The following is a 26,868-nucleotide window of genomic DNA, read 5'->3' on the forward strand; positions in this document are numbered from 1 at the left end:
ATATATTTATATTGCTAACTAGGACAAAAGACTTCCATTCTTAACACTTGTAAAGAACAAACACTTACAGTCAGTTTCAAAAGAATGTACCCTTATAGTTTCCATAAATTACTGAATGGAATAATTCTCTCTGATACCTGGTCTGTCTGTGCAATAATTTGAAATCAGTATCTAGTAGGCAGCAAAATCTTCAGATGAACATTCACATGAAATAAACAAAACTTGTCCCTAAGGATAGATCTCCTAAGGAACACATACGCAGAAGGAACAAAGAGGGACGTATACGCAGTTGGCTGGTAGCACATGCCTGGATCTGGTAGTACCATTCTGCTGGGGTTGTTACACCAAGACACCAGCTGGCTCAAACCCTACCATGTTTAACGATTAAAGACTACCCTGAGAAAGATTCCTCAGCGAGGACCAAGTGGCAGAACAGATCCCAACCTTTCTCCTCACTTTAGTGGGGTCCCTGGAAAGCAACTAGTGGAAGACAATGTTCATTGATCAGAAGATGTATTTTCCATTTTAAAAACACCATTCTATTAAACTTTTCTTAGTCTGATGGTTTTATAAAAGAGAGAAGGGATTACTTGTCACTTGAATGCTACTTGTTCGAAAATAGGACTTCTGGCCAGGCTGGCTTCTGCTGGTTGGTGGGAGAGAAAAGGAAGAGTAAAACAGCAAATAAGTGGGCTAGTGTCATAGATGTGAGGGAAAAAGAAAACAAAACAAAATTAAAACCCTGTTTTTTCCCTGGACATCTTACTTGGAAAATATAGGGATCTTACAATGTCACATGTCACAGTACTCATTTTAGTCCTTAATGAAGTAGCATGGTTGGGGGAAGCATCCTGGTTTTTCTATTTAAGTGCACCTTTGGGGTTCCATTACTATGTACATATGATGGCCAAAAAGTAAAGACAACTGAGCAACAAAGAGCCTTTTTCAGAAAGAGGCATCTTGATACTTTTGATAATTAAAGAAATTGAGTAAGAATGAGAGGGGAAAATCTGTTTTTCTGGTCCAATATATATGCAAAATAATTCATGCTTTTTGATTTTCAGCATCAGTGGCAGTCCTGTATTGAAGGCTGAACTATGTTGGCTGAGATCAGACTCTCATTAAAAGATGAAGTATGCCTTTAATTTGAAAGGACTACAGGTAAGACCTTTCCTGGCATTCAAACTTTGTATTTACTAAAACTGTTATGTATTTTCAGTTCACAGGCTGTCCTTAAGCTGTTCAAGTTATTACAGTAGTGTATTACCTTCCATTCTTCCCGCCAAATCTCTCATGCCTCATCTGTTGGGTACTGTGCTATTTTGTGAGATTGTTTTCAGTTTTCAGTAACTTATATCACAGAGTGTCTATGATATAGTCCTAATTCTATTTCACTGACAGAGTCCTCTCTTCTATTTTCTTTGGAATTGTCTGTGGAAGGGAGTACTGAGTATTGCCCAACAGGATTTCAGTTTAAAGGGCCTGCAAAATTATACTATTTCAAACTGATACAAATGCATGATCGCAGACTGAAAGGCCTAAGCAGGTATTGGAATGGCTCATCTTGTACAAATGGAGATAGACCAGAAAGGATACTTTTATGTATAATAGCCAAAATAATAGCCTGACTTCTGGTTTTAGGGCATCATTCTTCATACTGCACTATCTTATTTATAGTCTTGTAATACCAGAAATACACTTTCTACTGTGTTTAGATTCTTCCAGTGCTGGTAATATATAGAAGCATATAGAAGCTATTCTGCTAAAGGTAGGTCAAATTTTGTTGAAAAATGCTTCCCTTCATGTCATTTCGGTATATTGTTTTGCAGGAGCTGTAATGGGTACAGTGAAAGTTAAGAACTCTAATGATCTGTAGCCTGGCAACTATAATAGTGGAAGACACATACATGCTCAAGTTCTTGCTCTGACTAAAAATATTACTATATATATATGTGTGTATATATATAATATATATATATATAAAAGCCAAACCAAAATCTTCTTTCTGTATCCTACTCCCATATATCCTAGGACATGGGACTCTGGCCACTGTGTGGCAAGGTTATATCTTCTAATAAATTCTTCCTAGAACAACAATAAAAAAGACCCTACAGCCCCCTTAAATGTTTATATAAATTACTCTTGTAAGGACATTTGGTAAGTTTAGTTTTCATTTCAATGTGATGAAAAACTTAATGTCAAACATTGCAATTTCAGAAATGTAATTACCATCTTCTATCAGTTATAATGGGATGTTATCCTTTCACCCTACCTGATGGACTTGTGAACTATGTCGAATAACTCCCTGCTCCTGTTGCCTCTTCAGCTATCAAAGTATGAGGACTACAGCAAAGTACTTCCCTTTTTCCCATGTGAAAGGTTGAAAGGGTTGGTAATAGCGGGAAGCTCATGGGAACATGAATAAATGGAAAAAATCTTCTGGTATGGGAAGACAACTGAAGAATGTTATAATCTAAGTAGTCTAAACTGCTATTTCCAAAAAGAGATATCTCTAGGTATTTCTCTATTGCACTTTTCATTTTGTATAAGATAAAGCTGGTACAGTATTGTGCTATACGAGAGTGGCTCTGATGATCTGAAAAGCAACCCTGATGAAATATAGGACAGATAGTTGCAATCCTCATAGAAATATATTAGAAAAGTGTTACATAGAAGCAGTAATTTGAGTTCTCAAACACTTTTTTCCCCATTAAAAATATTTTAAAATGCAGAAAGCATTTCTGTGAAGCATGAAGGATGGCCAGGGTTAGCTAATGAGGCTGATAGGTACAATTGCTTCATGCTTGATCTCTCTTGGATCCTAATGCTCATTTGGACATGTCTTATTATTGCGTGGGTGTTAAGTCTGTCCAAGCTCATAATCAATAGATATATGATCATTCAGAGTGTTTATGTCTCTATCCTAGAATGGAACAAAGTGATCAGGATGTATTTTGCTAGATTCATACAGAAAAATTCTCATTGAAAAACTGAGCAAAATAATTGCTGGCATTAACATGGGAGTCGTATGAGCTGTGATAATGATAGGGATAATGAAACCCATGTCTCTGGCCATCACTTACCACCTAAGGCGTCAGCAAAGAATTATTCAACCCTGAGCTGCATTTTATAATTGATTATTTGTATCTGAGAAGATTTTGGTTCTCTATGGTAGCTTCAGATAGCATTCATTCACTGTAAGTCTGATGCACTGTCAAAGTGCATTAGAAGAAAGAATGATAGGGACTCTCAGTTAGAGAGTATTGGAAAAAGTATAGTCCAAAAGACATCATTTTCAGATTTAAACAACTGAATCTTTGAGACTTAAAGGAAATAGTCTGAACTGACAGCTTAGCAGTAGCCTAAGAGATTTATAAAACCTCTGTATCTGCCATATGAGGATGACACGATATTATGTGAACATACTGAACAAAGAGGGGAAGTGCTTTGCTAAATGTAGTTTTCTTTTTGTAACACGACTCCTCAATTTCACAAAAAGTCTGGAATTTGCCACCTTTAATTCTGCACTGGGTATCATGGCAAATCAGATTAATGTAAATCTCTAATGACAGGATACCAAGCCATTCAAGAGCTCTTAAGAACCTGAAGATTAACTGTAGGATATTTTTCAGTTATTTACAAAAGATGAATGGAACACAAAACAGCCACAATTGATTCAATCTGTCTTCAGCTACCTAGCTGAGAACAGAAGTTAGGAATCTGATCTATGCCATATGCAATGAGAGGCACCATGAGGAAGCAGTATATACCTTTTATCCCTCCAGGAAGCAATTCATCCCACATCCCTTTTTCCATTAGCTGTAGAAAAGCCCAGAGAGAGCATGCTTTTAATTTGAGCTGGTTTTAACTGACTTCAGTACTGGTATTCTGAGGTTATGATTTCAGTCATGCAGGCATAGAGACAGTAAGTAAAAATGACCCACTAACTACAAGTGACGCTCCAGCCTCAGCTGTGGACTGTGACTTACCATTTGGTGAGACTCAAACTCATCTTCCAGCAAAGAAGAGCAGAACTCCTATGTAGCTGATAGTCCCTAAACTTACAGGGCATACTCTTACCTGCCATTTTGCCTGCCTACAACAAGACTGATTCTTGCTCAACCTCTTAAAGGTATATTTCTATTAGTGAGTCACCTATATAAGATGCAAAGAAGATTCTGATAGCCAAGAGGTGATTAGGAAAAGTTTTCTAAAGTGCCTCCTATCTTGGAGTCATTATTCAAACAAGACAGAAGAACTTAAGTGGGACTGGTCCTAGTAAGAACCCCAAGAGTTACCATATCTGCATTAGGGCATTTCAGGAGTCCAGGTTAGATGCTTAGCCATATGAAAATTACTCAAAACAGATCTAAGTTTTGAGGTCACTTAGCTTTTCCTTGCATATTCTTTAGGTGCTGGTTCTTCTTCTGGGTTTGCTCCTGTTTGGAGCAACTATATATCTAGCTTCAGTTAAAATCAATCAAGATTCAGATAACATTCACTGTGGTAAAACACTTTGGATGCTCAGCACACAACCACAAGATTAGATCCTTCTCAGCATGGTGATGGCCACTCTTTTATTTAAATGTAAAAAGGCTGTGATAATTTTCCAGGACACGGTAGAATGAAGAGATTTAAGTTGACATCTTCCAAGTTTTCATACTGAATGGACATATCACTTTAGGAAACAGTAAAATAAAACAGGTTTAAGCTATTTCAAGTGATTGTCTTATCTCATTTTAGGAAGAAAAAAAGGTAGTAAAGGACTGTAAGTAAAAATCATAAATTAAAAAAAAATCAATTTGATCTTTCAAATGATTTTTTAGCTCCAAATTCACACTCTACTGTGAAAATGTATAATAGATTTTTTTAATTAAAATAGTAAAAAGTGATAGCATTTTTTTTTTTTTAAGAATTGAAAATTCCTTCTCTTCCTCCAAAATTGTTTAATAGAGGTTTCCAGGCAATTTTTAACATAATGATTTGGCAATAATCCATTGATTTTGTTTTCAACCAGCTAGCCATGTATTACTGATCTGAAAGGGCTAATTCAAACTCTACAGATTCATTCTATTAGGAAAATGAATACTGTCAATTTAAAATTTTAAAATATAGCCTAAGACTTTGGTTTTGTAGCACTAAGATTTTACAGACAAAGTCATGTTGAAATAATTCTATAACTTTTTAAGATTTAAAATGTAATATCATTTCCAAACGCATTACCTAATAATAAACTCCAAGGGAAAAATTGCAGCTCCAGTATAACACACCAGAGGGATGCTTCAGTCATTCCTGCTTCTTATGCCAACAGACAAACAAATTACATCTGAAAATCTACATGAACTACTCAAATACTGGATCTGGCGGAGCCTGCTCACTACTTTCTCTTGGGTGGATTTCAGGACAAGGACACAGTCTGGCCATATGCGTTGAAGAATTTGCTGTAGGGCTCATGGGGCCTGGAACATAACCTCTATGGACAGATGATGTGGGAAAAATAAAGGAATAAATAAAATTGTGTAGGTCTGTCCTACTGTCTGTGCGCTGTCAGATCTCATGAGCATTTTGGATTGAATTTGCTGCCTAAATTTTGCTGGTAACTTGAGGGTACAGCTACAGTATCAGGCAGTTTTACAATTGTGACTGCTGCACTGGAAATTTTAAGAGGATTTTTTTCCCTTGTACTTTTGACCTGTGAGACAGCAAACTCCCTGTTCTGAGGATTAAAGCAGCAATGCAGTTTAGATTTCAATTGAGAAAAATTGAGAATTCTTGATAAGACAATTGCTGGGCTGAGTATTTGTTTAAAACGACTCATGAGTAACATAGGCAGCTAAATTGCACCATCTGGAGCAAGAGGCAGATGCAAGCATCTTTATTTAAGAAACAGTTTATAAATAATAATAAAAGATGTGTGGAATTAATCAGTTTATTCTCTGTAGGTAGCAGTTATAAGGGGAATAGCAGTGCTAGTTCACAGTATATCTGCACATCACATGAAGCTTTGTGTAGACAACTGGAATAGACCTTTCTTAATCGTTTTGTATTATAAAACCAGAATAACTGCTAATGATTAATATGAAATACTGCTTAAGAACTTTAGATAATCCAACAGCCAGGAAAAGGAAAGGGCAGATGTTCTAGACTGGTTGTAAGAAAGACTAAGAATCTTAAGCAATGTAGTAAAGTGACCTTTTACTGTGTAAAGAACTGACTGTTTTATCAAATACACAAGCACAATACATCACATTAATTAGACTGATCTGAATGCATTGATTGCATTTAGACAATTTTGTTTTGTCTCTAGTCTTCTGACCCTTTTAGCTTAAGTTGGGCATTCAGAAACAGAATTCAGGCACATAAAATTGTCAGTCATCTTTCAAATTTTATATAGAAAGTGGTATTTTCATGATTTTTCATTAAAATATAGTTGTTTTCACAATGCTACTTTGTTGTCAATAATTAATGCAATGTTAATTTTTTGTTACTGAAAATGATAGGATTTGAGTCACAAAATGACTTCCTCATCAAATATATTACTACTTCATACTATGTTTATATATGGAAGGAGAGAAATATGTGAAAAATAATTTTACAGATGAGCCTCAGTAACTTTTTTAGGCCATCTAAGTTCTTTAAAACTGAGTATTGTGTAAAAAGATAAAATAAGCCCACAATCTCTGTACATGCAGGCAGGGACAGACTAAGATATACAGCCTCTTAAGAGAAAAATAAATAAAAAAGACTGATTCATTAAAACTTAATATTAAATTCTGTGCTTTTAAAAAGGTTCATCTTATTCAGTGCAATTTATTTCCAGATAGAAGGAATGCATATGAAATATGATACTTACAGAAAAAAGAAAAACATAAGCGAGACCACTCTAAGGCAACTATTTAGAGGTATTAGCTCATTTATAAAGCTTCAATAAGGGAAGATCCAGTTGCTGAAAAGAGTATATTAAGAATCTGCTACAGAGAAAAGTATAAAGGTTAATATTTTGAATACATGACTATATTCTCATGTGAAGAACTGCGATACAGTTCAAAAGGTATTTTATGGCTTATATAACTAAAATGTGCATACATAAATACATATATATGTGCATGTATAACCTAACAAACCTACACAAGTTTAATCTTGTGATGTGAACTAACTTGCCAAGAAAAATTATTTATGCTCTTCAGTGGATTCTTGTTTTTAATGAACAGCTAGTCAGCATCAGAAAGCTGGATTTATCATAAAGTCTAAAATATAGACTCTGGCAATTCTGCTTGGTGAAATTTAATTTAGATTTAATTAGAGATGGACTGGAGTCAAGATACATGTCATCAACAAGTGTTTGCAAATACTAAAGGTATAAAAATTACCTTTGTCTTACTGGACCTCCCAAATGATAGTGACCTATGAAAATTTGCTTTTCTGGTGATAGCTCTCTAAATGGTGCCTAAGGCAGGATTAGTACCTCTAAGAACAGGGTCACAGACACTCACATATTCAGCATTTATGAGGAATAGAGGATGGCAATATATCAATGCCAGGAGTGTGACATGACTTTGGTCACGGTCATGGTTTGGTTCATTTCTCACAGCGGGGAAATGAAATTGCTGGTGAGTATCATTTCTTTTGCTCATAGCCCTCCTGCAAATATTTTCTTTTGTGGATTAAGTACTCAGCTAGGGGGGTTTCCTGGTCATGTCACTATGTTTCCATCATTTGCTTGTCATGGTGCCTGTAGCTCAAGGTAGTGACCAAGCACAGCTCCCATCTTACATTGCCCTTATCTGAAACCTGTGTCCTGAACCAGCTATTTGCGAGTGGACTCTTACCTGCCTGGACAGCACTTTTGGGGTATGGGTGAATCTCTGAGTGGATGCAGGCCTGTACTGAGGTTCTTTTCAGGACTGAGGTCTCTAATTTTAAGAAAATTCAAGACTGTGTTATTAATATAAAACAGAGAAGTTATAAAATGAAAGATCAATAAAACGAAGGAAGAGTAGCAGAGCGCAGTACTGAGTAGCTAGAATAGAACCTGCCTCTCTGCTCTCATTTCTCTACTTGACTTGTTTGCTATTACAGCTGTATTTCAGATTGGTCTGAAATTGGTGGTGAATATAACCGTTTCTGAGAGTAGAACTTCTTTTTCTACTTTTGGTATAGCTATCACCACTAGCTCTTTGGTTTTATACTGACCGTATCTAGTGATGAAGTAGCACACTTAAAATACTATCTGCATGTTTTAGTATTGTCAGGAAAAAAAAAAAGCTAAAATTCCTGTCATGAATCAAAACAACAACAACAAAAAAATCTGGGGGAAAGAAAAACTAATCAGCATTAAATAAGGTTTAACATTCTCTAAATATTTTCAAAATATTTTATTTAAACTTTTAAATTAGTATTTTTCAAAACATAGAAGTGTCAAACAAAACATATAACTTTCTTCTCAGAATATAGAAAGAAAAATTAGAAATCATTTTTTCTCCTGCACATTGACATGGCATTGCCAGTGATTTGAGAATTCTGTAATGGATTTGAAAGGTTAAAAAATGATGGACTAGTACCTCCAAGCCTCACATTTTTTTCTAGTAGAATAATGATACTAGAAGTCTTAAAGGGATTACAGTTGCAGTATCTTTTCGCAGTCTCACCAAATTCAAATACCTGTAGTAACATTTGTTGACAGCTGCTTTCTCGTTTGTGATTATACCTTTTTCATTACGTTTAAGAGCTTTACTACAGAGGAGTAGCATATGGTATTGACCAAGGAGATGAGACTGTAATGAGATATAGAGCACATCAAAAAAATGCATGTTAAATTGCAATGACACAATTCTGTGGGTAGCATGTGATGTTGTGAGATTAAATTCCTGACAAGACAATATGAACAAGCGCACTATAGCATTCATGCAATAACAAAATTTGTTTGCAAGTTGGTGCAGGAGACAGGGCAACTGGGGAACTGTTGAAGTGAGAGTGGAGGCCAGGGGTATACTGGGTTCTTTCCTGGTTCTGCTATTGATTTTCTATGCAATTTTGTAAATGTCATTTGATATCTTTTCTTCTCATTTTACACATGGACACAATGAGGCATAATATTACTTGGAGATGCAGTGACAAAGTAGCAAGTGTGACTGCTGGTCTAGAAGAGTCATCCAAAAATTATTACAGTTATCTTGCACATACACATTTTCAACTAGGCAGCTAAACAACAAGAAAATAGAATCAACAATAGAAGGTAAGTGGTTTGTGACTTATTGTGATCTGGAATTATAGATGCTATTTCTTTAGCTCCATGGAAAATCTTCCACCAGGAAAGAGGAGAGCCAGTCTTCTATTCAGCTCAGGGAATGAGTATGGTGCCTACAGAAGGAAAGCGCAATTAGTGCCTCTTAGTACCTCTGACACTTTGTTTTCCATGCCTGTGATTCCAAATCACCCATTTTTGCAAAGAAAGAGTAAAAGTAGTAACACTAATAATATTATTGTGACTTCACAAGGTTTGGAGGGGTTTGGTAACATAATCATTTAGTCTTGAGAGTAATTAAAGAAATTAAAAATTAGCTCTCAGCCAAGGAATACGGATTTTTTCTACCATGTAAAGACACTTGGCCAATTAGCAGCTTCTGTCCACTTAGCCCTCCCAAAGCTTCCAAGATAGATGCTAGAAATGTATTTTTAATACAAAATATGTTAGCTCTTTATGAAGAAATAATCCATGTCCATTTCACCTAAACTTACAAAGATTGGAAAGCTAAAAGTAAAGTAAACTTGTAGTGCAAATGGTAGAGAAATTGTATTTTTGAGGTACAAAAATTTTCAAATAAGTACATTAGATTTGAACTAGAAATAGTTTCAAACCAAACCAACCCCCACCAGATTCAAACACTTGTGAAACCTGAGGAAATCCAGATCTCTCTGGTCTTTTATATCTGTTGTAGAAATAAACCCCAAACCTACCATCAATTCTGGATGAATTTTACCTACTTAGAACAGATCCAAAACAGAGTTATCATTACAATTCTGGTTACGTTATACTTGAGCAAAATCTCAAAACAGCAGGTGCATCATACATAATGTATATTTAAGCAATACGAACTGCAGGTGAATGTAGATGTTCCTGAGCTAGCTTTAAGGTAGGTAATTCTGGCAATTTAGCTTCAGGAGCTCAGCATTAGCTAGTTGCTGTTCCAAGGTGAGTTTTGCATGCCATGCTGAGCTTCATGATGCTTTTTCCAGTCAGACAGCAGGAGTCATATGAGGTAATTTAAAGTTATCTGTAGTATGCAACATGGCTGTCATGCAGACATATTAGTGGACTTTATGCTATCTTTTACTATTGACATGTTCTCTTAGTTGGTATTGGTAAGATGGACGTCTGTGCCTTAATGCTACTAGCAGAATACATTTTTTTGCACTTTGCAGAACAAAAGGACAATGATAACTTGCTCTTGCAGCAGTCACTGATCAGAAAGAAAAAAAAAACAGTTTCATTTGCAGCAAGGAAGGGCTGGTTAGGCTCTTCAGGGTGCACTTTAGTTTACTTGATTTTGTTTAGAACAGCAAGCTGGATTAAAACAGGATGGACAGCCTGTGGCTTTTGAGATATATGCAGTTACCAAACAATTCCAGTGCAATTACTATTCTAAAGCTTTATGCTGGCTTGTGTTGCTATGGGAAGGACAGGTAAACTGAACCCTAACGGTGATTGTACTGAGATTACTGGTGACCTAGCTCATCTTATTTCCTACTGAAGTGGTAAGGCCCAGAGCACACCTCTGCTATTTGCTATGTATAAGTCACCATAAGAACCTCTTCAGACTATCAGTCTGCACAGTAAATATATTTGGCAGGGAGATGTTAGGATCAATAAAAATGTTTGGAGACCCTTTCCTACTGTTTCTATACTGGCTAGTTCCTACAAAACTATACTTGCCTATTGTTAAAAAAAAAAAAAAAAAAAAAAAAAAGAGAGAGAGAGAGAGAGAGATTTTCAGAAGCATTTAAGCCACAAAGCAATAAAGATCAAGGATCTGATCCAGAAGAAATGATAGTGTGGAAAAATGCTTGCAGATGGGGCTCAAATCTCCAGCTCAGTAAAATTTTTATTTGTACTTGCTAGTGTTCTCTCCTTCCTTGCACACTTTTATTTATCTCTTACCTTGAGCCACATATATTGTGCCATTATAAGAGAGATTTTCCAAAAGAACTATAGCATCTCCTTGGGATGGTGGCTCCTAGTAAAAAGATTCTTTTGTTCACTGAGTAACACACAAAGCATCATCTGTTTCCTTGTAGCAGGTTTTATTTTCTTTTTTTTTTTTCTTTTTTAGGTGGATGTCTTTTAACAATCAGAATGAGAAACTATTCAGTTATTCAGACTTTGCAAAGAAAGAACTAGGATTGTCAAATGTATGGCTTTGTTTTTCCATGTTTGAATGGACTACAGTACAAATGCTGTATTGTATGTGCTACTCGCAAGAATACACGAATGATACTTTTATATATATATATATATTCATAAATGTGTTGTTTGTTGTATCTATATAATACACACATGGTGTTTGCAATGCTCCAGTGATATCAAGACACTCAATAAAGTATATTAAAATGGTTTTGTTTTCAGTTCATTTAGTTATTGCATTGAAGACAAAAATTATACGCGTATTTTTTTCATCTTTTGAAAAGTGAATAGTAAATCTTCAACTATAATCTCACTCTCTTTATTGGGGCTATTATTGTCAGTAAAAGCCCTCGTATGTTTTTGCAGGATGGTGTCAGTATTTGTCCTGTGGAAACATGACTAGTCATGAATGTGATAGTATAGCTATGTCCTTAGAAATTCATTTTGCTTGTTATTATAGGGAAAGACAAAAAAGAACAAAACTTTCAGAAAGAGAATATCTGTTATTAAATATTTACCATTTCAGCTCCAGTCAGAAAAGGTAAGCTCTGAATCATTACTTTTTATTTTTAGTATCCAATCTACTTGGAAGTGAATGGAATGCAATAACCTTCAAATCCCTTCAGAAGTTGTGAGTTACATGAAATCATTTATTTGAAAATCACCATGAGGTAATGGAGGGATTGGTTGGGAGGTACAAGGTCCTTTTTTAATGTGAACACCCATTTTGCGACTGTATTTTTCCATATTTAATATTAGAACTCTAGAGATAATAATATGAAAGGTTTTTTATTTTCATTGGTTTGTGTTATATTAATTTAAAATGATCAGCAATGCAGCAATAATGATGATAAGGGATTGTTCTTTTGAAACAAAGATAATGTATCATTGATCTGACACTGTGATCATAAGCTTCAAAATACATCAGAGATTTTTAAGGCCACAAGGGAGAGTTTTGATCATCTGGCATGACTTCTTGCCTACAAGAAGCAAAGAGAATTTCACCCAGAAAGTGAAGTGCAGAAGTTCCTATGCTTCTGGAAAAGCACAAATATTTGTGTTTGTAAGAGCTTCTGAAAGAAGTAAAATTTTCTGGATCATATGCCAAGTTTATTCATTACAGCTAAATTTTAATTTTGTTTGTAAGCACAGCTGAATATTTCATTTCATTATACACTCTAAATTCAGCTATGCATTACACTCACGAGTGGATTCTGCAAATCAGTGAAAGAGTTGAGTTACTAGTGAACATTTGGGTGACAAAACTAAACCAAGGAACATTATAAAATGCTGAGGAATCGATTCAATTAAGAAGGCAGGCATTAGAAATAAACACAAAGAAAGGAAAAATAGTTAAAGTCTTAATCCAGCAAAACACTGAAGCATGTCTCTGACTCTCATCCTGTGAAGTTTCATCAAAGACATCAAGACTTAAAAGATTTAGAAACGACGCCTTAGCAGATTGGAATCCAAATGCCTAGTCAAAACTATTAATTACATTTATCAAAGAGATACCACAAGGTGTATGAGAAACGCAATAAAATAAATTGCAAAATAGAAAGAATTATTAGAAAATTTTTCTCCATCAATTGTGTTCATGATATTACCTCAGAATCAACCATAAATGAAGTTCCCACTGTGCAGTGTAATGCACCTCACAGAACACTGGATACTACTTGCCCTGAAGAACATATAAGCTAAGCAGACAAGAAAAACTCTGTCATTTCCACACAAACACTGTCTTCCATTATTTTTTCTTCCTTATTTTTTCCTCTGGTTTTATTCCTGATTACATATTTAATTACATTCTTTTACTTTTTTCTTTTTTTTTCTCCAGTACAGAAACCTTTGGGTTGTAGCTCTCGCTGATTGTTGACAGGATTTAGGGCGTATTCCAAATATTGCAACAACCTTGCAGGCAAGATGTGCCATAATATCATTTTACAGATGGAAGTGCTTTTCTTTGAAAGAAGTAGAGTACATAATTGAATTGAGTTGCCATCATTAAAATGCAATTAAAACTCTGAAGCCCTTGAGTACCTTAAATTGCACTGTGATATAATATTTATCAGGCTTTAGAGCACATCATCACATCTATGGCCATCCATGGCCATCCAGCCATGTTTTGCTTTTTCAGTAGTAGTAATTAACTCTGTATCACAGTTTAATGCTTTTAAACTTACCAATTCTCTATATGTCCTTATATGACACCTTAATAATTCTGAAGTGGAAGAGTACGGACTACAGAGTTACACAAAGGACCAGACCAATAAAATGCCAAGAAAATACACACACATAATAATTTGTTTAGAAAGATGCTTTATTTTTTGTTGTTAATGAATAATAGAACTAATTTGACAGACATAAATCTATTGAATAATTCTGAAACTGCAATCTACTAGTGTCTTGAAAGCAATAAATTGAATTATATTAATGCAAAAAAAAGGTCTTTAAAAAGCTAGCAAATGGCAAATGTATAATTCATATGGCTAATATATGAAATATTTTGTAGGTAAATCTACACATTTTGTATAAGTGAATATTCTCTTCACAGGGCAAAAAATCCCACTATAAATGACCTTCAGTTAAAAACTTGGCAACCATTTCAGATTCTACTTCTAAATTTAGCTTTTGTCACGTATGCTTGTTAAGAACATAATTCATCGTCCAGGAGTCTGGTCTGAAATACTAGTATCTATCATAAATGCTGGACAATTTTTCAATGTATCTGCTTTCACATGTTGGCATAGTTTCAGCCTCAATGACTAGGTCAAATTCAGGTGTTCTGAAATGACACTGCAGGCTTTAATGACAGATCCATGAGTGATGATGAAATTATACTACTGTCACTCAGAAGATTTACAACCATTTTGATTTTTCCTAGCATTCAGAAGTTGAGTCAGAAATATCTTGTCAACTGTATCTAAAATCAGAACAAAACAATGCCTTACATGTAGGTGGCCTTAATTAGTTATTTAATTAGCTGTTTAAATGCTGTAGTGAGTTTCTCTGTTTCAGTAGTTTTCCTAAGAAGGAAAGACAGGTTCTGGAGGAGAATCAAAGACTACAACCACTTTTTTTTTTTTTTTCCCCTTAGAAATAACTGCCTGTAAACTGAAAAAGTATTTAACATTAGAAGCTCAAATATTCAGTTGATTTCTACGTGCTATGACATTACCTGGTTATACTTTCATTTGTCATAGGGTAAGACGTAATAGAAAACACAGAAAATAGAAAAGCTTCTCCTGTTAGTGAAACACTGGGAACCATTTTGAGTCATTAAGAAGCAGGAGTTTAACGAGTGGACAAAGTGCAGGCAGACATATGGGAATGCGGAGTTGGTAAATGCTGTTTAGACTAAAAATTTGAAACACCTGATTTTTTTTTTTCTTCCTGTGACTGCAATGCAGAAGTTTCTCTGTGTTAATGACATGGAAATTGATGTGTGGCCTTTAGGCAAGTCACTTAATCAATGTGTTTGTAAAATGAGGATAATAACATTTATTTGCCTGCTTGAAAAGGATGTTGTAAGGACAGACCAGTTAATGCTGTAAAATGCTATTTAATAGATAATTGCAAATATTACTATTTTACAGACTTAAACCTTCCCTGACTAGCAATTGAAAAAGCTGAAGAAGTAAGTGAAAGCCTTAAATGTAAAGATGGTGAGGTCTCACCTAAAGTAGAGACTGTTAATCCTGTTCCTTTTCATGGAGCTAATTATTCTTTAATCATTGAGACAAATACCAAAAAAGACCTGAGCATATATATCAGCTCTTATGTAGAAACAGAATGAAAGAAATATTGAAAGAATCAAGTGTAGTTCACAGTAATTTGCTACTGATAATGGGTCAAGGGAGGAGTTGGACAGAGCACAGAAAAATATGTGTTCGAGCCTTTGTTTTGGGGTGCATATGTAGCCAACTGTTCTGCGAGGTGAAAGAGCACCTCAGATATGAGGGAATTAGATGCATCATTACCATTTTCAACTCAATTAACATTCTTGCTCTTCAGAATTAAATGAGGTCTGTTACTTGCCTTTAGGTTTGGCAGAAAAAAAGAAGTTTGTCCTCAGGATGAGAAGGATGAGCATAATGCTGTAGAGCAACATGAAGGAGAGTAGGAGATGGACTACAATACACCAGCTTATATATGAGCTATGCTTTCAGAACAGTCTTGAGAACTCTGTTGAGGCCCAAAACTGCAGTCACTTCTCCAATAAATGCTTTTCTGAGAAGAGGGGAGTATAAGCTGTCTGAAGTAGCTAAAGGATCAGGTCTTGATGGTAAAAAATTTGTGGTCTGTAATAGTCTAAGGTTTCTCTAACAACCGCAGTAAATGGTCATATTTTGATCCTTACTTACACTAACTGATACCTAACCAGCATCAAAAGCGCCTCTGAGTTCATGAGGATTTGGAGGAGATATCTGTGTTACAAGTACTGCACATATCTCGGTTTAGCTGCTTGACATTTTCATGGCTGATTTGCTTGTAATTAATCAAAGAATCGAAGGAGCAGTAAACTAGACTATGATTAAAGGTATTTCCAAGAATATATCAAAAGTTATGAAAAGAGAAATGGTTAATTACGGAATGTTTATTTTGCCTATCTCCAGGCTTACTTTCTGATTTGAAATCTTACAATCAAAACCCATGAGTGAAACACATCTGGAAAGAAATTGGGGGTGAAGAAGACACGTGGATAGCATCTCCAGAGCAGAGGTATAAGACACAAAGACAGGTGCCAAATGGTGAAGTGTGATTCTAGAAATTCTGCTAAACATACTTGAGGTAAATTGGGTTTTGGTTATTGCAGTGGACAAAGTTGCATATATTGTTAATTTCTTAGGGATATATTTTACTCACAGTGCACTGCTCTCTGGGATGTGAATCATAAAAAGAATATTTTAATTTGAACAGAAGAAGGAATTGCATCTTAAACTGTAGTTCTGCAGTGTTTCTTTCTGTGTTGGGTCAGGGAATATGGGAAAGGGTGTGGAAGAGACATAGATCTACTGATGTACATATTCTCTAGTTCTTCCTCAGTACCAAGAGTTTTCCATGCTTAGTGCAGGAGGAAAGGAGTATTTTAGTTCTGCATTTATGCTGTAGATGTCCCTGCCACTGCTCACTTCAAATTTGAAGGCCATATGCACATTGGTATGTTTATTTACTGACATGTGTTTTCAGCCATCAATGACACTGGTGCAAGGCTACTATTCTGATTAGTCATTAGAGGGTCATATGAGGTCCAGAACAATAGTGGACCAGATAACTGAGTCTAGTGACTTTTTTTTAGTCCTATGTTCAATTCAAAATCTTTATAAAATGAAATTGGCGCAGTTTTGGTTTGAATAGGACTAATACATTTTTATAGAATCTCATTTTACTTAATATACTGCTGCTGGGTGGAGTGGGGCTTTCCAGAGCATTTACTCAAATGAGAAACCTCTGAGAGTCATAAAACTTGATAGGTCAGTTACTACAGCCACTGAATGCATCTAAGGGCATGCTGTGTTTGTAAAAAAGTATGTTTAAAAGGTAAATGTATGTTGTTACATATGAACAGCATTTGTTTCAATATTATAAAATTATCAAGAAACAACCAACCCACTCTTCCATATGAGACCCACATAAAGGCCCCAAGTAATCATATACATAAACAAATGCTCAGTCCTGCAAAATGATGAAGGTTATTATTGATACTAGAACACCTGCTGTTGCTCATGCTTTTGCAGAAATTACTCACAAATGAACAGAAGTTTGGTGAGGCTGATTTCAATTACATTCTTGCTTATAGTTTATATATATGTATATAACAGAGCATATATACATATATATATATATATAAAGAGAGTAGTAGTCAATATTGAGGACTTGCGTGAGGAAAGCGAAAAGAACCAAATTGAAGAGAAACTTTGTAAGAGATTATGAGAGCTTTCACTTGACTACAAATCAATCACAAGATACAGAAGGCTTATCACAAAATGTTTATTAGCCAGATTAAAAGTCTATGTGTATAGTATAAGCAATTATTTAGCTATTAAAATGCAACTTAGTACTTGCCTATATAATCTTTTATATGAATCATGGGGATGGGAAAGGGGAATTCTTAGAGTAAAGAGGTGCAAAAATGTGACTGAGGCTCCTCTAACCCTCATTTACTTCATTGGACTTAGTTATTTAAGGCAAGCGCCAGTTTTAATCAACAAGAGACTCAATTTTCATTGATACAGCAGCAAGGTGTCATTCTGTCAGCAAAGATAAAGTCATGGAGTGTTACCGTAATTAATATGTACATCAGAAAAGGAGGCTCTCCATCCTCCTTTAATAAGCTATTCTTAGAACTAAAAGAATTTCCTATCCATGATAGGAGAAGGAAATTTAACCTTACCCTGTCAAACTTAACAGTAAGATCAAAAGTGTTACAAGAAGGGGAATTCCAAGTCATCCCAATTATACAGCACCACATGAAATAATTATATTTGGTTACTCTTTAGAAGGGTATGTTCTTGAGGGATAACTTCTACGTATTGCTGCTCTATACACGATTACATTCTGTAAGACTGTGCTGCTTTTGATTTTTAAATAGCTCGCACTGCTATAACCTCTACATATTATCTCTAACTATGAATGACAGTATTATATTTACACATAGACTATATTCTTGAAAAAGGTATCTTTTCTTAACTATCCAGATTTGCAACCTAAGAGAAAAGAAATTAAAGGCTTTGTTGAATCTTTTCTAATATAATGGAACATTATCAGAGAAGACTTTATACGTTTTATTAATAGAGCTATTATACAATGCAAAAGACTTTTTTGAAAAGAATGAAGAGAATAAAACTTTAATCAAACCTTTCAGTTAAAATGTAAACTTTCACTCATTTTACATTCTCAAAGCAGAATGTAAAATGTATTCACCTGAAAGGCCCAGTGTACTTTTTTAAAAATTATTAAAAACCTTATTTTTGTGTACTAAATAGGCTATGAAATTAATAGAATTTACTCCAGTTTCCCATGATTCTGTCTTGATGTACATGAAACATTGGTTTCTAACCTACAAATCTAATCATCTAAACAAAACAGGGCAAATGATAAAATCTGAAACACTTAGGTTTATTCTCAAGACCAAAGACTGGGCAAGATACCTGGCTAATGATTTAAGATAAAATTTGAAAAACATTTGTAGATTTAAGAAAAATGACAGACAGCATATAATTTTCCTTGCTGGCGGCTTTTTTTCAGAATACCAATGCTTCATTTTATAGAAAAGGAATTAGAAAGACAGCAGACAATGTGTGGCCATTGTTTGTTTTTTGTTGGTGATGGTACTGGCTTTTTTTTCAGAATATGAATTCCTATGCTTCATTTTACAGAAAAGAAATGACTAATTGGGCAACTCCTTACAAAAACCCTGAAACATTCTGCCGATATTTGTGTTTCATATTCCATAAGTCCACCCCTTTACCAACAGCCACTGAGATCAAGAAGTCATAAAGCCTATTTCATTCATTGACATGGGGCCCAACTGTCTACCATATAACTTCAAATCCTTTAAGGAGAGCAGTGTAACATGACTTACTTGTAAAACAAATACAAATTAAAAAAAAATCCTCAGGTCAAAAAGAGCTGGACAAATGAGAAGATAAAGCAAGAAAATAAAGCAAAGAAAAAAATAAAAAGGATATTAGTTTGGGAGGCTACAAATGTAATAAATACGTTATTTATAACACAAAGTTAACAAATGAAAAATACCAGCAAATGAAAAGAATTTTAGTGAAGAAATTATTTGAGAAGTTTTACTTGAAGCAATAAAATACAATTCAAATACAGGATTCTTCAGGGAACTTAACCTAACTCTTATTCAAAGCTGTAAGTAACACCACAATTTGGACACTAACAAGAAAAAAACATACTGTTAACTTTTGGTAGTGTTAGGGTCCCTTCCACCTGCTAGAGTAAATATGACTGGCAAGTACAGCGACAAGATTAGAAGCAGGTCTGTTGATCTAAAAATACAAAGATGTATATGGCATTTTATAGTGCTGTGAAAAAGAATCTGAAATCTTGCTTTTTCCTTACTTTCAGGATGTCTAACATGTCTCCAGTAGTCAGCTTTTTTAAAATGTTAGATATATCAGATGACTCAAACCACTCATTCACCATCAGTGCCTTCTAAAGATGTGATTGGATTACAAATTTATTATTAATAATTATACAGGGGGTGATGTTCTTTGAGCACTGGAGATTTCCTGGATGACAGGAAAGTAGTTACAGAAATTATGTGTATGTACAAAAAAAAAAAAAAAAAAAAAAAAAATCAGTTAAGATGAGAGTGCTTTTTGAAATGAAAATGAAAAAAAAAGATTGGAAACTGAAGACAGAATTGAGAAGGGTGACTATGTTTTTTGACCTTATTAGTAACACAAATTATAGGAATACAAAGAGAATTTTGGTGAGATTGCTAAATGATGTGATATATTCAGGCAGACACACAAATATTTTAAATGAAAGAAGGTAAAAAGTCCCTTTTGATGCCACATAATCAATGCTTGCCCTTAGGTTCTATACAGGAACATTTTATGTTCGGAAGAGGACAGTCCTGTTTTAGAGCATGACTCAGCTCCCAGGACGGTATCCTTTGTGAGCTGTCCTCGTGCATGTGTTGAAACAGATGCCAACATAGCAGTTACTGAGGAGACAGCTAAGGAATGCATAGGCAAAGAAACAACAGATAATTCATGAGCTGTAAGAGCAATTTTTTTCTTTTTAACATGTGCAGTTCAAACAGAAGTAGGAAAAAGAGGAATTCTAAAAATTTGATCAATAAGCTTATCAAAGAAGAAATCTCTCTGTTTGCTATAAGAGATGGAACCAAAGCAAAACAAATACAGACGGAGGACTCCTAAACAATTATTTAACAATATTAAGCAAAATAGTTTTACTGAGTAAGAATGAAGGAATTATTTCATTACTGCATACTTTATTAAGTATTCAGGAAACAAAAATATGGCTAATTAACCTGAGTATCCTTAGAAAGTCATATGGAAGGAGATATTCAAGCGTGGATAACTAAGATAATTGTTAATAATAATCTTTGCTTATTTTATCTTTATCAGAGTATAACCAATCCCTTCCAAATATATGTATAGTCAGCTGCAAATTGCATAGCTTTAACTGTATTTATTTTTATTATGCTATATGCATATATGAAAAGGGAAAGCTATACTACTTTTCTTGTAACTCAACTGCCATGGCTGAATTTAAAAACAAGTGTAAAATATCAATCTAAGTAATATGAAAAAAATCCAACTTAAAGGTGTCTCCAACTTTAGTCAAGAGAAACCCTGTTTCTCTGGGTGAGGATGGATATACTTCCTACTGTTGTCATCATGATTAATAGACCACCAGTGTATGAATGTCTGTATTCCTAACACAAATGTATATCTGTGTGTAAGGACGAATCTTTCTCTATTTATAAAATACAGAATTTTGAGTGCTCCAAGAAGAAAAACTGAACCAATGAGGTATAAAAATATTTCCTATGGTTAATTTTATTTCAAAAGATTGCATACCTTTAAGTACAGCTCTGTAACATTGGGACTGGGCAGACTGTACCTTCATATATTGTACTGGGGATATTTTAAGAAATCTAGAATAGGTTAGAAACCAGGGGTTGCTTATGGCCTTACCAAAATATTACATATATCTATGATATGTAAACTCATATCAAGTATCAACTTCTTAATAGTTCTTGGACTTATTGCTTTTTTCTTTTTGTTTTCAAAAAGCTTATCAGATAACTTTGGAGATGTGGAACTATAGAGCTGTGGAACTATGAGATTGCTGAGATGGAGATGTGCATCTATTGACTACTGAATATGACAGAATGTTCTCAATAGTATCTTTAGGAAGATGCCAGAAAACAATAGCTCAAGATATACATTACATATGTAAGGGTAGTAGTTTTCAATCTTTTGACAAGTGTTGAGATCAAAATTTGGCCAATACTTAACTATGAAATTGCTTCAATCATTTTGTCTTTTTCTATGTAGAATTTGGTTGTGTCTGTATATATACTCTATGTCCATAAATCACTGTGATCTATCCCATAGTGCATAATGTGCCTGATAATAGACACATAAGTAAAAATATGAATTACATCATAACCTTAAAAGTAACACTGTGGTCTCCTAAAATTACAGAAACCTGAACTTAGCTTTATATCTACTGTAATTTTAACAGTTTTGGTGATTGTGCAGTGCCTGTACATCATTATGAAGAATCAAGGATTACTCTCAGATCTTTATGGGTCATCATCAAGCAAGTAAGATAGGAGAAAATGATTGCCTTCAGAGCAGTTACTTGGTCCTGATGAGAACTCCTGAATCACAAGAGCATTTGCAACATTTTTGCTGGACTCATGGAAAGATTAGCCTGTATTTAGCAGACTATCAAAAGGGCAAATTGTAGCCTAGTAGATGTGATTTTTGCCATTGCTAGGAAAAGGCAATAGGCCTGACAGTACACGGTCTTAGGACCTGTCTGGGCTTGCCTTGGACTGAGTTTGATGTAATACGTTTCTAGTGGCTGAGTGCTGAAGCTCTGAGGGCCACCTAGGATAAGGCTCTGATAGCCCCTGGATAGTTCCTGTGTGACAAACAACTGCCTTTCACATTGTTTAAGGCTGGGAGAGCCTGTTGTGTAGTTTTCAGACTTCAGCTGAGAACCTAAGGACTTAGAGCTGTCCTCCCTACCCAAACATCATACCACTTGCAGGGAAGACCTCAGGCAGCTGATGCTCTGCCATAATACAAGCCCTTCCCATATCTGCTCGTGGAAGATCTATAGTGTGAACTGTAGGACCCAGAGGCATGTTGGAAAGAGGAGTGTAACATTAAGGGAAAAGGAAGAGGTATTAGGAATCTTTTTATATAACGATTAAAAAGTTAAACTAATGATTTTTTTCTGTATCAGATAATTTAGGCTATTAGATTGCTAAAAACATTTATTGGTCTAATAGCAGATTCTTAGTTCCATATATATGGGTTTCTTTTGCCTATAACAAGCTTTTGAGTGTAACACTCAGGAACATTGTCCCCTCATCCATTTTTTGTTCACCCAAAATACTATTGGTGGTGACTGAGAATCAATTCAATGGACTGGTATTGATGTTTGACTGTTAAAAATTAAATGGCAATTAATCACTGTAATATAGACAAGATTCAGAAGATTGCCTATATAAAGCATTTGGGACTTCAAAATGTTCTGTACTTCATAAACAATTTGCACAGCATTCATTTGCTTTTACCGTGGCAAACTCAGTACATAGAGAATCTTAAATCCTGGGATGCAATTTAGTTTTTTTTTTTTTTTTTTAAGACTAAAATATTAATGAACGGATGTTGACAGAGCTGTCACAACATTAGTAATTTAGCATTAGCTCTTCCTTTTCTTCTTACCTCACTTGACCTTTCTGAGGATTAGCTGTGTCACCCTGTGAAGGGATAACTACAACCTTACTTCTCTTCTGAGTAACAGGCCAGATGGCCTATCTTTCTGTAGTGTTTTAGGGAGGAATGAGACACTATGTAACCAATCTTCAAGCTAAGATTACTCCTCAGGGATTTTAGGAAAGACCTGGCAATGAACAATGAAAGAATGTAATATTGCTGATGAGGTCACAGCGCTTCTTTCTTAATTATAAGTGTGTTCAATATAAACCACTGAATATTTGGGTAGTGTTAATAAACTGCTTGTTTAAAAACCATCGATTGTTACAGAAGCTAAAACCAGTAATAGCTGGAATGTTTCTCTGGGACAACTATATCGTACAACTCAGACTAGTGAGTCTTACCCTGGTAAGAAAGAGAGGTGACATTTACTAAATATTGTGGGTATGGCATTAAGGAGAAATCCCCAGATTTTTTCTCTTCTTCCCCCCAACACACACACATATGAAAATGCCAGGAAATAGTAGCACTGGAAGTTGTAGAAAGTACTACTGGCAGTAACAGATTTTGAAAAATACATATAGCAAGCATAAACAGAACAGAGTATACATCACATCCAAAAATGTTATGATACTCCTAAAACTTTACTCTGTTTTTACATCTATGGAGTGTTTTCCAACTCCTTACTTGAAGCTAAAATCTCTGCTAAATCAAATCCTTTTGTGAGGTTTATACATTACTGTAGAAAGTTTTACAATGGATATTATTGTTGTAGACATGTTGATTTTTTTTAATTAGTATCACACTTTGAAGTGTCTTGATGACTGTGTAAATAACTATGAAAGACATTTACATTTATGTGATACTCTGTTAGACAAGATAATGCCACCAAATGATAACAACACTGTAATAATGTGAAAGCAAGAAGCAGCTATTAGCTATGGCTCTCATGCGGTTGGAATGTGTTTTCATTTTGCTTTGCAGGGTAAGTGCAAATGACATTCCCATCAAGCACATTTAGTGGAATCTGACAGCCCTGAAACTGGCTTTTTAGTATTCCAAGTTGCACATGAGTTTGATCTTTAAAGATATGTGTTGTTGTTATTTAAAGCTCTTGATACCTTAACAAGACACAAGTAAGGACTTAAAAGACTATCTCAATGAATACCCTACTTTTCTTAAAACCAAACCAAACTAAACTCCCCAAAACTCCACCCAAACCATAAATTACTTAAAGGATTCTTGGAATGTTTTCTGTAATTTTTGAGGTTATGTATGTTCTTTATTCATCATAGGTAATCAAATAGTTGAATTCTTGCCAGAAGTGCAAATCTCAGTTTTAATTAAGGAACTGTGACATGCTATTGAGTAATACACTGAGGAGATGCTGTGTAGCATTGCCTATTTTTTTCCCTCTGTGTATCTCAGTACAGCCTTGGAGAATCCCAAATGAGGGATAAGTGGATGGTTTAATCTCTATTCCCACTCAATGTTCGACCTGTCTGCCTAGACTATCAAGAGAACCGATAATTAAGAAGTTAGCAGAAGTAGTTTCTTTTTTTTTTAATGCAGAAATTTGTATTGGATCTGGGTCAAGATTCAGCAATTAATTTCTTAAAAATCCTTAAATAAATAACAGGGGATAAGTGTGGTTAGCCAGTGTGGCAGAATAAGCTATTTTTGTTTCAAATTTTGAACTCTACTTCGTAAGTATATTTATATATTTACTAATATTATATGTGTGCATATATACACATATAAATCTGCCTAAACGTGGGAAGCTTGCATACCATTTCATACTCAGATGTCTATCTGACACGGTCTAAAGGACATAGAGAAGCCTTCAAGAATCCTTTCAACTGGAAGTATGAAATCTGAGTTTCTTTGGATAGCTACCTCTTTACACTGGAAAAAAAATGTTTTTTCTTCATAGTGATTCTTGTGGAAACCAGTATAGGCCTCAGAGCTAATATGTTCTATGTTTCTCAGTCCTTTGATCATGAACTACTTGTCATACATAAGATATGAAAAGGTGCAGAGGCAATAAAAAGTAAATACATTTGTTTGCACATAAGCAAGTAAACTGGGCTAACCATATCCACATGTAAAAAGGCTTTCAAGAAAAGAGAATCAAGAGGCATTCTGCCTGCGTTGAAATGATGAAAAATATTGGATTCATTTAAGTGCTGGATTTAGATGGAAGAAGGGCATGTCTTAGGATTTGTTACTTTGGGAGATCAGTAACTATTAAATGATCTCAACAGGAGAGTTAAAAAATATCTTTTTATCTTTGGTACCTGCCATCTCTTTTCAAACAGATTAAGCTAGAAGTTTAGACTGCCCATACCTAAAATGGAGCACAACTAATGGAATAGGGCTCTATTTTGAGGTATTTGGGAGCACAACCTAGTGTCCAGGTATGAATTCTTGCAATGCTCTGTTTTGTCTATACTACAATAAGAACAGGGTGTACATCATGTTTGCCCGCTCCACTTTCTCTCCCTGAAGAACAGAAGACATCTTCAGCAAACTCTCATTGTATTCCAGCTTGGGCAGTCTGAGAACCAGGATGGCTTGGCACACTGTAGCTCACAGTAGTTGCCTATTTCACAACAATCTCACAGCTGGGGGAGTCAGGAGGTCTAGGAATTAGCCTTATCACGTGACAGCTGCAGTGCAGAATCCTCATGGGTGATTCTGATGAGTTTGGGAGCACGTTATGGAGCCAGGTTAGGAGCAGGGACCAGTTCTGCTGAGCCATTTGGTTTACAAGCAGCTGGAAGTCAGGAACTGACTCAGCATGTAAAGGGCAAGAGACTATACAGATCAGTTCTAGCTGAGATTGTAACAGATACTGTTCATTAGGGACAAATCAGAACCTGTGCCTTAAAGAAAAAAAGATTTTTTTCCTAGTCTAGTTCCTGCAGTTTAGCATCTCTGTCATCCTGTGCAAAATGAGTGTAAAACACTAGGAAGTAAGAATAGATGTTCTGCATGAAGTAAGTATTCAACTTTCTTTATAACCACTGCTTTTCAAATCTTGAATATTCATTAATCTAAAACTTTGACTTCTGTTTGAACTTTGCATATTTTTATAAAGCTCTCTGCTTAATTTGGAACTGATGTTATAGCAACTGTAACTTTATAGTTACTGTATAGCATTGCTATGTAATGTAACATTTAAAGCTTACATAACTTAACTATGAATATCCTTTGAAAGACTAGTTAGAGTGGATTGATATGCTCCAACCTCTGCAGTCACTGGGTTCCAGACACAGGCTTTAGACATCACTTCTATATGCCCTGTTCTTGTCCCCTAAAAGAACAGTTACCCATCCACCTCTTTCTATTTCTACTATCAGCAGCATCCGCCAGCTTTGTATCAATCTATGACAAATGCATAGAGAAGCATTCCTCTGTTGGGACAACATTTGTTGTTTGAACAGGCATTTTTGCCTCCCAACAGCAGACTCATTGAGTGTCCTCAGAAACAGATTTGGCCTTGGGTCTCAGATACATCAGGTTGCAGTACATGATCACAATAATAGATACCTTAGGATCTTTAAGTTACTTTTAACAAATCAGGCAGATAAAATCATGCCCAAATCATAAGTAGGAACATGAATGGATACAAATGTTATAGTTATCAATTTCCGAGGTCCTAGTGTATTAATACAGCATTTGGGTTAGTCTGTTACAGGGACAAAGGCTTGTTACAGAATTTTTATCTGAGTTTAACTTCTTAAAGTTCAAGGTTGCTTGGATATGAGGCTGGATACTGCATCATTTCTATCTGAAACCTTACAAATGAAAAGTCTTTTCATCAGGTTGAGAAGGGCTCCCTGTCTTTAGGGAGCTAAAAAGTCACAGCTATGCTCCCATTGTTCAAAAAATTGCCAATGCTGATTTATAAATCTTTCTCCTATGTTTATACCAAACAGTAAATAACAGTGCTGTGAACTGCTTGAGAATTAAGCTCTTCTTTCCTACTCTGGTGAATTCAGAGACTGC

Source organism: Rhea pennata, chromosome 1 (assembly GCF_028389875.1).
Source record: "Rhea pennata isolate bPtePen1 chromosome 1, bPtePen1.pri, whole genome shotgun sequence".
Lineage (NCBI taxonomy): Eukaryota > Metazoa > Chordata > Aves > Rheiformes > Rheidae > Rhea > Rhea pennata.